The sequence below is a fragment of the Dipodomys spectabilis genome, unplaced genomic scaffold (assembly GCF_019054845.1).
Source record: "Dipodomys spectabilis isolate Male_0828 unplaced genomic scaffold, ASM1905484v1 ptg000363l, whole genome shotgun sequence".
Classification (NCBI taxonomy): domain Eukaryota; kingdom Metazoa; phylum Chordata; class Mammalia; order Rodentia; family Heteromyidae; genus Dipodomys; species Dipodomys spectabilis.
The window spans coordinates 4,682,650-4,694,946 of record NW_024871040.1 but is presented as its reverse complement, the minus strand read 5'-3'; the positions used below and the strand labels follow the sequence as shown (position 1 = coordinate 4,694,946).

Here is a 12,297-nt window from a genome sequence, read left to right as displayed (position 1 = left end):
AGGTGCTGTCCTTCAGGATTTTGTTATTCTTTTTTAGTTTCCTGCTCAAGACTTTTGCTCTACCATTTGAGCCACAACCCCATTTTCAGCTTTTGGGTAGTTAATTGGAGATAAGCGTCTCATGGACTTTCCTGCCCAGGCTGGCTTCAAACACAATCCTCCGATCTCAGCCTTCTGAGTATCTAGGATTACAGGCATAAACTACCAGTGCCCAGCTCCACCATTGCCTTTTTTTTTCTTTTCTTTTTCTTTTTTGCCATTCCTGGGGCTTGAACTTAAGGCCTGGGCACTGTCCTGAGCGTCTTTTATTCAAGTCTAGCATTCTATCACTTGAGCCACAGCACCACTTCTAGCTTTTTCTATTTATGTGGCACTGAGGAATTGAATCCAGGGCTTCAAGCATGCTAGGCAAGCATTCTACCGCTGAGCCACATTCCCAGCCTTCCATTATTCACTTTTAAAAGCACCATATTAAAAATGGGGTGGGAAGCCGGGCGCTGGTGGCTCACGCCTGTAATCCTAGCTACTCAGGAGGCTGAGATCTGAGGATCGCGGTTCAAAGCCAGCCCGGGCAGGAGAGACCGTGAGACTCCTATCTCCAATAAAAACCACCAGAAAACCGGAAGTGGCGCTGTAGTTCAAGTGGTAGAGCGCTCGCCTTGAGCTGAAGAGCTGAGGGACAGCGCCCAGGCCCAGAGTTCAAGCCCCAAGACCGACAAAAAAAAAAAAATGGGGTGGGAGGAGCCTAGTACCAGTAACTCATGCCTATAATCCTAACAACTACGAAGGCTGAGATCTAAGAATCTCAGTTCAAAGCATGTCGGGCAGAAAATTCATCATCTACAAAATAACCAGCAAAACAACTGGACTAGAGATCTAGATCAAGTGGCAGAGTACCAGCCATGAGTGAGAGAGAACACAAGGCCCAAGTTCAAGACCCCAGTGCTAGCATAAAAAGCTGAGGCTAGAACTCAGTGGTAGAGTGCTTGCCCAGCATGGGCCAAGTCCTGGGCTTAACCCCCAGCACTGCTCACTTTTTTTTTTTTGGGGGGGGGGTGGGGTGGGGGTCCGGTCGGGGGGGCCTGAACTCTGGGCCTGGGCACTGTCCCTCAGCTCTTCAGCTCAAGGCTAGCGCTCTACCACTTGAGCCACAGCGCCACTTCCGGCTTTTTTCTTTTTGCTTATGTGGTGCTGAGGAATGGAACCCAGGGCCTCAGGCATGCAAGGCAAGCGCTCATGGGCCAAGTCCTGGGCTTAACCCCCAGCACTGCTCACTTTTTTTTTTTTTGGGGGGGGGGGTGGGGGTCCGGTCGGGGGGCCTGAACTCTGGGCCTGGGCACTGTCCCTCAGCTCTTCAGCTCAAGGCTAGCACTCTACCACTTGAGCCACAGCGCCACTTCCGGCTTTTTTCTTTTTGCTTATGTGGTGCTGAGGAATGGAACCCAGGGCCTCAGGCATGCAAGGCAAGCGCTCTACCACTGAGCCACCTTCCCAGGCCCTCTTTTTTATTTTTAAACTGAGGCTTGACCTCTGGGCCTCAGGCTCTCTTTCAGCATTTTCCTCTCCCTCAGCTTTTTTCCCCATAACTTAGGCTCTTATCATTTGAGACTCGCTTCCACTGTTTGTTGATTAATTGGAGATTTTCAGATTTATCTGCCCAGGTTGTCTTTGAACTGTGATTCTCAGATCTTAGCCTGAGGGGTAGCTAGGATTTATAGGAACAAGCCACTGCCATCCTGGTTACACTCCATTTTTTATTGGTTGAAATGGAATTTTGCACACTTTTGCCTGGGCTGTCTTTGAACCTCATTCTCCCAATTTCAAACTCCTCAGTAACTAGGATTATAAGCATGAGCCACTTGTACTAAACTGAGTACAGACCATATAGCAATGTTTTTCTGGACCTTTTACCACATCTTTGTTGTAGTTTTCTTGCTGGCTAAATCTAGAGGTTTTCTTACACTAATGCATTTCTAATAAGTCTTTTACACTTTAATTTCTCCCACCGTGTTAACATAAGTAAGGCCTCTTTTAGTTTGGTATTTGGGGTGCTGCTCTAACCTAGGATTTTGCATATGCTAACCATGTGCTCCTCTACTAAGCTACACTCCAATTTTTATCTCATTTTTGGGAAAAAAAATTCCCATAGGAGGTTAATGTTGGAAAAAAATTATAAATTCTATATTCATACCTTTCAGTGACATTATTTTAATGGAATAAATTAGGACATTCCAAGTATGAGAAAATGACTAATTATATTAAATAATCAAGAAACAATTTAATGTAGTAAAAAAAAAAAAAATGTCTCTCAATGCTTAAGGGAAAGAAGGCATAAAGCTAAGACCAGAAAGAACGTAAGGGGAAAGAAAAAAGAAAAAGAAAGAAATGCCAAAGAGGTGAGAAGATTCTGGTGAAACAGAGCAGGATCAAGTTTCATCTGCCATCCACACTACCAACTCCACAGCCTTTGCTACCAGGGGCTAACTGAAGGACAGCTCTCCAATTCCTGGATAGGGAGCTCAATGTAATTGTAACTATGATTTACCAGACTACCTCCCAAAGCAACACAAAATAAACTCACTCCTTTTCCCATATGAAAACCCTTCAAAAGTTTCAGTTCAAGAGAACCCAAGTCTTCTGATCTCCAGGATAAATAGTATTGTTTCCTTCAGCCATATAACCACATTTTAGCTTGAAAGGCAGCGCCTAACAGTGAAAAGAATATAAGGTATCTAAATGAAAACCTGGGCTCAAATCCAAGCTCAGTCACTAGTTAGCTCTATATTCTGTTTTCTCATTTTGTATAAGGAAAATGTAATTGTACTATTTGTTGAAATAGAAATTCAATGAGGGATTTACACAAAATGAATACCTGTTTTCCAACATGGTATTACAGATGCACACTAGATTCTGTTCTATTACCAAAATATACTTCACAAATTTTTTTTTTGGTCAGTCATGGGGCTTGAACTCTGGGCCCAGGCTCTGTCCCTGAGCCTTCAGCTCAAGGTGAGCACTCTACCAGTTGAGCCACAGCTCCACTTTCAGCTTTTGGGTGGTTAATTGGAGATAAGAGTCTCACGGACTTTCCTGCTTGGGCTGGCTTTGAACCACAATCCTCAGATTTCAACCTCCTAAGTGGCTGACATTAGAGGTGTGGGCCATCAGGACCTCAATATACTTCACAAATTTTGTGAATTAGTTTCATAAATAGTTTAGGAACACAAACCACTCAGGCTCATACACGATGGACAAGGGGAAAGATGAGTAAATAGGTGTTAATACAGAAAGGGCTGGGCTCTGGTAGCTCCTAAATTCTAGCTACCCAGGAGGCTTGAGATCTGAAGGTCACAGTGCGGAACAGCCAGGGCAGGAAAGTCTGTGAGACTCTTATCTCCAATAATCCACCAAAAGCCAAAAGTGGAGCTGTGGCTCAAGTGGTGAACCTTAGCCTTCAACAAAGAAGCTCAAGGACAGTGTCCAGGCACTGAGTTCAAGCCGCCACCACTACCCCTTCCCCCCCACCACCACCACCAAAAGAAAAGCATATCTGCATATATACACTTAGTGCCTGCCTAGGTAAGGAGATAGAGAGACACATGAGGGATTGTACTCAGGGCCTCATCCAGGCAAGCACTGTCCCACTTGACCCATGCCTCTAACTTCTAATTTCTTTTTCATTTTTTTTGAGACATAGTCTTCCATGTGGCCCTGGAGAGCCTCAAACTTTAGATCTTGGGGATACAGGATCTAGACTCTTAACAATTTTTTTTTACTGTTTATTTTAACTTTATTTTATCCAATACCAAAAGAGAAGGAATTATATCAATATAAGACTACCATTTCAGAGAGAACTTTTCTTCCTCTAATTTTTTTTTATTGTGAAAATACTATACTGAGGAGTTACAATTACATGGGCAAGATAATGAGTACATTTCTTATCATCTTCCTCTAATATTTTTAAGGTAGGTTTTCTTAGAGGTATAATCTCAATAATCAGTCAAGCAATATAAAAATCACTATTATTTATCACCTAAATTAGATTTAGGAATGTTCAAACTTTGTTATCAAAGCCTTAGTTTTCAAGCTCACCAGTTTCTCTCTCTAAATACTACACATTTACAGTTTATTGGGGTTTTTTATTTTATGAAAGTGTTTCCTTTTTTTCTTTTTCTTTTTTTTTTTTTTTTTTTTGTTGTGGGGCCTGAACTCTGGCCTGGGCATGGTTCCTCAACTCTTCAGCTCAAGGTTAGCATTCTACCACTGGAGCCACAGCACCACTTCCAGCTTTTTCTGCTTATGTAGTGCTGAGGAATTGAACCCAGGGTTTCATGCATGCAAGACGCAAGCACTCTACCACTGAGCCACCTTCCCAGCCCAAGTGTTTCCATTTTTATCTGCAAGGTCATTAACACTAATCATACTGACTACAGTAACTGAAGTAATTGTCTCCAATATTCACGTACACTGCACAGACAGCTAGCAAAGGCTCAAATGCTCTAACAGAATTCTATACTATACAGTTCCACTTCTCACCACCATTCCCAGCCCTGCCTTTACAAAGAAAACTCTACCAAGCAGGTGCAGTGGTACAGTCCTCTATTCCACCAGCTATTGGGGAGGCTGATACAGAAAGATCACTTAAGCCCGGAGGATTTGAAGCCAGCCTGGGCTACAGGTAACACCCTTTATCTCAAAAAAATTTTAAATGTCAAAAAAAAACAAGGTAAAAAAAAAAAAAATCTAAGAATGTAATGACTTTTGATGTTATCCTGGTACCTAGAGCAATACATGGCAAATCTGTTGAGCATAATGAATGGTACTATGCAATGCTACTATAAAGCCATTTAATTCAGGAAATTAAAAGTGACAATTTAATGAAAAGAGTGTTAAGTGAAGAAAACAAGAAATTTTCAAGTGGTAAAGTATATACTTAATTGGCAAACATAATACCCTGAGCTTAATCGCCTATCACAGGAAAAATAAATCCACTGTTTAAATTTTTCCCAAAATCTCACCCATTGAAGAAGGGAAATTTTGCATAGAAAGAGGGAAGAAGAATGGGACAGCTTTATTTTTAATAAGTATTCCTTGACACATCTTAATAATCTTGTGAGCAAGAAGGCACTGACTCCTAAGTTTAACCATAGCCTTTTTTTTCTTTTGTGTTACTTCAGTTATTCAGGAAAAAAAGAGTATAATAATGGATCTTTTCAAAGAATAGTATTTTTACCTTCTTAATTTTCCCTAGGTACATGCATACATAATAGCCAAAATCTTAATCTCTTAAACCTCTACTATCCAAACACATCAAACTTAGAGGAGAAAAATATAAGGTGTACAAGAGGCAAAGGGAAGCAATCTGTACCAAATGCACATTGTCCCCAGAGCAGGGGGAAAAAAGATGAAAGTGACTTGGTTTCTGGATGATAAAACAAACATTGGAGACGTGTTCTCCTCCTTGAGAACATACAAATTTAAATTAGATAATCAAATGAACTTTGAAAGCAGGGGTAATCTACTAAGAATTGTCTCCTAGCAGGCACATGGGTAAGAGTAAGTGGAATGAGAAGTTCCCTGAGGGGAGGGACTAAGGAGTGCTCTTCCTCTATGACAATGAGCTCCTAAACACTGCACTAACACCCAGCAGATTTAACAACTTCCCATCAAGCCACAGTTATACGCTGCCACCATGTCACCATCCAATAAAAGTAGTAGACAAAACAGTATACCAAATGCTAGATGTACAGGGTGCTCAACAAATCTACTGGACTAGAGAATCCTTATAGGCAAGGTAAAAACAGCTGCTGAGTTTTAACAGTAGCTGAATTAAAAAGAAGCCAGTCCTGGGAATGTGATTTAGTGGTAGAGTGCTTGCCTAACATGCATGAAGCCGTGGATTCCTCAGTACCATATGAACAGAAAAAGCCAGAAGTAGCACTGTGGAAAGTGGTAGAGTGCTAGCCTTGAGCAAAAGAAGTTCAGGGACAATGCCCATGCCCTGAGTTCAAGCCCCAGGACTGGCCAAAAAACAAAACATGCCAGCAGAGGGAGACAAAGTGATTTCAAGGAACTGAAATCGGATTTCAATACTGGTTCCCACCTCAATGAAGTATCTCAACAGAAGTGAAGGAAAGATGTGAGTTTAGGACAAAGGTCAATGAAGGAGCAGTCCAAATACCAAACTAAAAGAGGCCTTACTTATGTTAACACGGTGGGAGAAATTAAAGTGTACAAGACTTATTGGAATGCATAAGTATAAGAAAACCTCTAGATTTAGCCAGCAAGAAAACTATAACAAAGATGTGGTAAAAGCTCCAGGAAAACTTCGCTAAATGGTCTTTACTCAGTCTAGTGCAAGTGGCTCATGCTTATAATCCTAGTTACTGAGGAGTTTGAAATTGGGAGAACTGAGGTTCAAAGAAAGCCCAGGCAAAAGTGTGCAAAATTCCATTTCAACCAATAAAAAATGGAGTGTAACCAGGATGTCAGTGGCTTGTTCCTATAAATCCTAGCTACCCCTCAGGCTAAGATCTGAGAATCACAGTTCAAAGGCAACCTGGGCAGATAAATCTGAAAAATCTCCAATTAATCAACAAACAGTGGAAGCGTATCTCAAATGATATGAGCCTAAGTTATGGGGAAAAAAAGCTGAGGGAGAGGAAAATGCTGAAAGAGAGCCTGAGGCCCAGAGGTCAAGCCTCAGTTTAAAAATAAAAAAGAGGGCCTGGGAAGGTGGCTCAGTGGTAGAGTGCTTGCCTTGCATGCCTGAGGCCCTGAGTTCGATTCTTCAGCACCACATAAGCAAAAAGAAAAAAGCCGGAAGTGGCGCTGTGGCTCAAGTGGTAGAGTGCTAACCTTGAGCTGAAGAGCTGAGGGACAGCACCCAGGCCCCAAGTTCAGTTCAGGCCCCACAACCGGACCAAAAAAAAAAAAAAAAAAAAAACCAACAAAAAAACAACAACTCTAAAGCCTGTCTTTTGTTTTTTTATTACATTAAGACCCATTTAACTCTCCATTTGAAAGGCTTGATCCCCCAAGTATATGAGATTCATTCTTACTTACTTCATAATGTAGCTTGCCCAAATCCCATCTTTTAGGAGGGACTACAGTGTTATGGAACTGGTGAGAAGCCCCAGGTTGAGTTTGAAGTGTGGCTCAAGTGGTAGAGCAGCAAGTGCAAGTCCCATTACTAACGAGAGAAAAGACCCAATTCACCTTCTACATTATATAGAAAAGGACCCTTTAAATGTTTTAAAAAAAAAAAAAAAGCCACCTGAGGCTCCTTTGTCCTCTAAACAAGGAAATGAAGGGCCAAAAAATAAAGGTGACTTGTCCAAAGCCATAAAACCAAAAGAATTTGTCACCATTCTTCTACTGAAGACATACTGTTTGCAAAATACTTTCAAGTTAGCCATGTGACTTCAATATGTAGTGATTATACAGTAAGGCTTATATATTAAGAAAACCCGCCCCAATAGTAATTTTGAACCTACACGATACTAGCACCTGAGTCATGTGATCAAATATACTGTTTCAAGTCAGCTATTAAGAGAACCTTCTGCTTGAAAGGTAACCATACCCAAATAACACACCGGTTACTAAAAGTTCAAGTCTGAAATAGGAATTCTGAAAACAAACTTTCACCTTAACTACAACTACTGTAATTATTCTCTACCCACCAACCTTCTGTACCTGACACTCAAGCTATTTGGACTGTTATCAAGGTACACAGTGATTTTTCTCTGATACAGTTACCACTTTTTTACTGAAAAATGAACACAAGGCAATTCCAGCATACCTGGGTTATACATAGGCAACCATTACAAAGCATGCAGCTGGTATCTAAAATTGTGATGCCTTAACACTGCTTTGTGGAAGGCTAGCTGGGCAAGCAAGCAAGTTTGAGGTCTTGAGTATAAGTCCCCATACTGGCAAATGGAAAAAGATTGCTTTGTGCCCACTAACTAAATCAAAGGGAAAAAGATTTTATGGATAACAAATTACTGAATCAGTTATTTCTTTTTTTTTTTTTTTTGTCAGTTGTGGGACTTGAACTCAGGGCCTGGGGCTGTCCCTCAGCTCTTCAGCTCTAGATGAGCGCTCTACCGCTTAAGCCACAGCGTCACTTCCGGTTTTCTAGTGGTTTATGGGAGATAAGAGTCTCACGCAGTTTCCTGTCTGGGCTGGCTTTGAACAGTGATCCTCGGGTCTCAGCCTCCTCAGTAGCTAGAACTATAGGCGTGAGCCACCAGCTCCAGGCTGAATCAGTTTTTTCTTTATAGAAAAATTTTAGCGGGGCGCCGATGGCTCACACCTGTAATCCTAGCTACTCAGGAGGCTGAGGATCACTGTTCAAAGCCAGCCTGAGCAGGAAAGTCCCTGAGACTCTTTTTTTTTTTTTTTTAATATGTTTTTCATTGTAAAAATACTGTACAGAGGGGTTGCAGTTACATGAGTAAGCTAATGAGTACATTTCCTATGGAGCATTGTTACCACCTCCTTTCCATCCCTTCCCTCCCCACCTCCCCAACTCCCCAACTCCCCCCCCCCCAAGTTGTAAAGTTCATTTTCAACAGTGTCTCATACATCTCATTGTTACAATGGGTCAACCTGTATCCTTATTTTAGCATTTTGTTATTTCCCTTCCCCTCCCCAAATTAGAAAACTGTATATACAGAATGCAGGGCACCAACATCAAATACAGCGAAAACAGGAGTTATACCATGGGAGAACATACAAGAGAAACAAAAAAATCACATAGTGCATTTTAAATACATTAAAAACAATGGCAAGAAAGAAAAAAAAAGCCCTTGTGTCCCTATCTTGGGGTCCATTTCACCTAACATCATCTAATATGATCATACGTACATAGCCCTGAGACTCTATCTCCAATTAATCACCAGAAAACCAGAAAGTGGCACTGTGCTCAACTGGAAGAACGTTGACCTTGAGCTGAAGAACTGAGAGACAGCTCCTGGGCCCAGAGTTCAAGCCCCATGACCGACAAAAAAGGGGAAAAATTTTTCAGATCAATACATTTTCACTACATACTTTTTCTATACTGATTTGTGTGTGTGCGCGTGCGCGCGCTGTTAATGTGGTTTGAACTTATGACCCTTTGCTCTCAGGCTGGCTTGCTCATGCCTCCAGCATTTTACTGGTCAATTAAAGATGGAATCTGACAGAACTTTTTCTGTGTGAGCTGATTTCAAACCCAGATTCAGTGACTCCTGAGTAGCTCCACCGGCACTTGGTGTTAGCCTTTGGAGACGTGTGTGTGTGTGTGTGTGTGTGTGTGTGTGTGTGTGTGTGTTTGTGTGTGTGTACTGGGACTTGACCTCAAGAGCTTAGCACTGTCCGTGTTGCGTGTGTGTGCGTGTGCGTGTGTGTGTGTGTGTGCGTGCGTGTGTGTGTGTGTGTGTGTGTGTGTGTTGGAACTGGGACTTGACCTCAAGAGCTTAGCACCTGAGCTTTTGTATTCAAGGCTACTAGCCTTTGGAGACGTGTGTGTGTGTGTGTGTGTGTGTGTGTGTGCGTGTGTGTGTGTGTGTGTTGGAACTGGGACTTGACCTCAAGAGCTTAGCACTGTCCCTGAGCTTTTGTATTCAAGGCTACTGCTCTACCATGGCTGTTTCATTTAGTTAGTTATTTATTTTATGTCAGACATGGGGCTTTAACTGGGGGGGGGGGGGGGGGGGGGGGGGGAAGGTCAGGGAGACTGGGCATGTCCCTGAGCTCCTTTTGCTCAAGGTTAGCACTCTTCCACTTTGAGCCGTAGAGCAACTTCCAGTTTTCTGGTGGATAACTGTAGATAAGAGTCTCATGGGCTTTCCTGTCCAGGCTGGCTTTGAACTGTGATCCTTACATCTGAGCCTCTTAAGTAGATAGGATTGATTTTAGGCATGAGATACCAAAACCCAGCTTGGTATGTATTTTGGTGCTGAGGATTGAACCAAGGGGCTCACACATGCTGGGTAAGCACTCTGCCATTAAGCTACATCCCCAACCCTACCTTGTTTTAATTAAGGAAAATTACAGCTAAAGAGGATTGGATCCAGAGTCTACACTGATAAATAAAATCTATGGATATCAAGTCTCTTAGATAAAATAGTGAAATATTTGACTGTATGTTGCATAACATACTGCATATAAGCTATGAAAATAGATATTCCAGTACTTTAAAACATCTCTAGATTTTTTTTTTTTGGTCGGTTGTGGGGCTTGAACTCTGGGCTTGGACATTATCCCTCAGCTCTTCAACTCAAGGCGAGCGCTCTACCACTTGAGCCACAATGCCACTTCCGGTTTTCTGACCGCTTTATTGGAGATAAGAGTCTCACAGACTTTCCTGCCCCGGCTGGCTTTGAACCACGATCCTCAGATCTCAGCCTCCTGAGTAGCTAGGATTACAGACCAGAGCCACTGGCACCCCGCCTAGATTTCTTTTACTACCTAAATACAATGAAAATGCTATGTAGATAGTGTTATACTGTATTTAGGGAATAGTGACAAAATGTGTACATGTTCAGCACACCATTTTTTTCCATTTTTCTTTGTTTAAAGATCAATCTAGCCAGGCTGCGGTGGCTCACACTTGTAATACTAGCTACTCTTAAAGGTCTAAGAATCAAAGTTCGAAGTCAGCCAGGCAGGAAAATGACAGACCCCCAAATCTGGTTAGACTTTACAATTGGGGGTGCCAGGATAACCTTTTTGCAATTTTTTTGAGAGGTGGTCTTGCTTTGTATCCAGGTAAACTCCAACTCAAGATCCTCCTGCTTCACCTCCCAAGTTTAGTGAAAGAAAAAAAAAAAAAAAACACGAAAAATCCCTGCTTCTTCCAACATTAAAGGTTCTAGAATCAGTCTCAACTAAAACATTATCAATAGCCTGATTGTCTGCACAACAAAATCTGTAGTCAATTGGGCCAGTGAATTTACTGGAATTCTTCCAGGCCCCTCCTTACTTTAAGAGGAATTATCAAGGGCATCAACAATTCCAGGTTTCCAGCCCAGGATATATAAAGGCAATTGTTTTATCTGTCAACAGACTAAACCGATCTGGAAACGGATTTCTTTCCTATTTATCTCCAGGGCAAGTGCCAAAGAAAGAACTATAACCATTCAGCTAAAAAGCAGGTTCCTGGAAAGACAAGATTTCTTCAGCAATACCCTGGATTATTCATGTTCAATCTGATGCAATTCTCCAGGTCTCAAGAATTAAAAGACACCTCCTGCTTCGGGCCGCCCCGGCCCCAACGGAGAGGGGCATGGCCCCAGCAGAAGGAGCGGCCGCGGCAGGCTGGGTCCGCCGCTCTCAGCCCCGGTACACCGGCCGGGTCTTCGGGACCCCAGAGCAACGCTGTCCCCGCCCGGGACAAGGTACTAGGGGCCGGGGTGATGGCCCCAATCTCTCCCTGGGCCCAAGGAAAGAAAAGACCCAGGGTTGCACTTCAACCTCTCAGCGGGGAGATCGGGTACTCGAGACCGGTGGGCCCCAACACCCGCCAGGACGCGAGGGGGGTCCAGCCCGGCACGCTGCCGACCGGCCCCGGAGCCGGGGAACGAGACGGCGCAAGCGCGGGACGGCCTCGGCGGGGCCCTATTAGGGGGACGGCGCAGGCGCGGGGCCCGCTAGGGTCTGCGGGGCCTCCCGGGCCTGGCTGCGGGGGCGACGCGGAGGAGATAAAACGACCCGCCGGCGCAGGTTGAAGGGACCCGGCCTGGTTCTTACCGCGCGGCACCGCCTCGCTCTCACGCTGGCTTAGAGTAGGGGCCGGGCGGCAAGCTCGCCCGGTGGCGCAGCCCAGATCCGTTGAGTCCAGCCTCAGGGTAGCAGCCAACCCCGCGGCGCCGCTTGCCAGGCCCGCCCTGCCTCCTTCTGGACTCCGCCCTCTTCCCCGCCCCTCTCAGGCGCCACCGCCCCCTACGCAGGCGCCGTATTGGTCCCGTCCACGTCCTGCCACTGCGCAGGCGTCCACCGCCCCGCCCACTCCTCTTTACGGGACTGCGCAGGCGCCAAACTACAAGCGCCTTTTGTAGGTACTTGTGATTGCCTCTTGTATTTACAAGTTCTGACAGTAGATAGACTGTCTATGTCCTTGTTAAGTTAAATCTTTATTGGAAAAAATCTTTTCAAAATTCCCTAACAGTTTTTTATTTCATTTTTTCCTATGTATCTCTGAGTGTATTTCTAATGAATGAATTCAGAAAGCAGCAACCATTTCAACCCAATCCCTATACATGCAACTGATTATTGCACTTAATATAAACAGGTATCCAATAAACAGGCTCT

General features: G+C 43.7%; 1 protein-coding gene across 1 annotated transcript in view; it reads right to left on the bottom strand.

The window, feature by feature from the left end:
- Positions 1 to 11,881, bottom strand: part of Specc1l (sperm antigen with calponin homology and coiled-coil domains 1 like) — a 158,159-nt gene extending 146,278 nt beyond the window's left edge. The window contains exon 1 of the mRNA XM_042666204.1: positions 11,737 to 11,881. The gene's annotated coding sequence lies outside the window, so the exon portion shown is untranslated. The remainder of the gene's footprint in view (positions 1 to 11,736) is intronic.
- Positions 11,882 to 12,297: the final 416 nt, after the last annotated feature.